Below are 1,632 nucleotides of genomic sequence, written 5' to 3' on the forward strand. Positions count from 1 at the left end.
CAATTCACCAGCACGGAGTTAACTTAGGAGTCTTGGCTATCACTAGCTACTAACTGGGACCTCTTACTCAGCGACGCCCTAACAGACCATGCCTCCGCCCCTTACGATTACGTAACCCAATCATCACAACGGACACTAATAGGGGGCGGAGCCTCTAACGTGACGGCAACCAGTCAGCGTGAAGATTAGTAAACACTCGGCACGGGCCATTAGGTTTATGGCAAGATTTACAGTTCAGCCGCTTGTCGAAGTAACCTGCCGAGTAGGAAGATCCCTGCACGTAGGAATTTAACAGAGGAAAGTCGACAGAAATTTGGATTCTTTCCCCGCAGCGAATCGCGGGAAGTAGTGACGGTAATGAAATGGAAATCAACATCACCTCATCGGCCTTAATTGCGCAAGTGAGAGTTTGTCTAACTAGTGAGGGGAAAGGCAAATATGGGAGGAGGTGGCCGGGACGTCGGCGCCACGGGAGGGGAGGCAGAGGGGGAAGGAAACTCCACCACAATTAAAATGGGGTTGACATTTGATATGGTGTTTATTAATCAATTTATTCTTCTGGTTTATTGAGCTTTAGGCCTACCTTTGGATTAGGCCTAACTGCTTTGTTGAACCCCCATGATGAGGCGTAACGAACCTTGACCAATCGTGATGTATAAAATTCTGTAAAAATAATAAAATAGAGATGCGCTGATATATTACGGCCTCATAAAGATTGTTTTTCCACGTCAAGCAAAAATTAGTCATGGGTGAAATAGAGCGTACACATATATCTAATACCTTCAAATTTACTGCTTCAGAGTGTACTCTGTCACACTTTTACAGTACATATATCAAGAATAAAAAAAATATATACTGCACTGTCTGTCATTTGTTTATATTTTGTGATCAGTATTCTCTTTTATCAACTGCATCGCTCTCTATGTATAAATTAACTCTTTTTAGTTGCGTTGAAATTAATGTTGTTTGTATCCAAGTATATATATATTATATGTGGCAACATATCATGTTTTGGTTCCTGTTGGACATTTCACATCCATTTGGAACATTTTCTGTTCAATGATTAAATAAGTCTGATGCTTCAACCATGAGAATGGGATGTATTTTTCATCCTCCACTCACATTCCCTTCGTGTAATCTCACATTTTTCGATACATGACAGTCAACATAGCCAACATGTTTAGAGCATGAACATCTACGTCGTCACATAAAAGAAAATCTGCACGAACTTTATGTGATAAATGCAACGAACCTCTCTCCACTAAATCCAGATCAAGGTCTTCTTGATAAAACAATATAACACAGGATTCTCAGATTCGCTTCAGTTTGATTGTCATTTTACAATATTATGTTATACTACATCACACTGGCACCAAGAACTCTCCAGGTCATCATATCCCTCGTGCTTTCCGATTTTAATGAGGCCAACTTTTGACTTTGTTCCAATGTCACTGCCATTGCTCTCAAGGACTTACAGGACTCTTAAATTCCAGGACTCTCTAGGCCTAGCTAGGCCTGTCCTCCACACAGACACTATTCCTTCTGAACCATCGTACCTGAGGCTTATCAGGCACACTTGATATTTCTTGACTGATGCTACATATCTTTTTCTAAAGAACGAATTTTGTCACT

At 40.7% G+C, this 1,632-nt stretch overlaps 1 protein-coding gene across 1 annotated transcript in view; it reads right to left on the minus strand.

The window, feature by feature from the left end:
* The window catches only part of LOC136853994 (homeobox protein MSX-2-like), a 3,574-nt gene extending 3,510 nt beyond the window's left edge, over positions 1 to 64 (minus strand). The window contains exon 1 of the mRNA XM_067129938.1: positions 1 to 64. This exon is cut by the window's left edge and continues 891 nt beyond it. The gene's annotated coding sequence lies outside the window, so the exon portion shown is untranslated.
* Between the last annotated feature and the right edge of the window lie 1,568 nt (positions 65 to 1,632).

Source organism: Macrobrachium rosenbergii, chromosome 28 (assembly GCF_040412425.1).
Source record: "Macrobrachium rosenbergii isolate ZJJX-2024 chromosome 28, ASM4041242v1, whole genome shotgun sequence".
Taxonomy (NCBI): Eukaryota; Metazoa; Arthropoda; class Malacostraca; order Decapoda; family Palaemonidae; genus Macrobrachium; species Macrobrachium rosenbergii.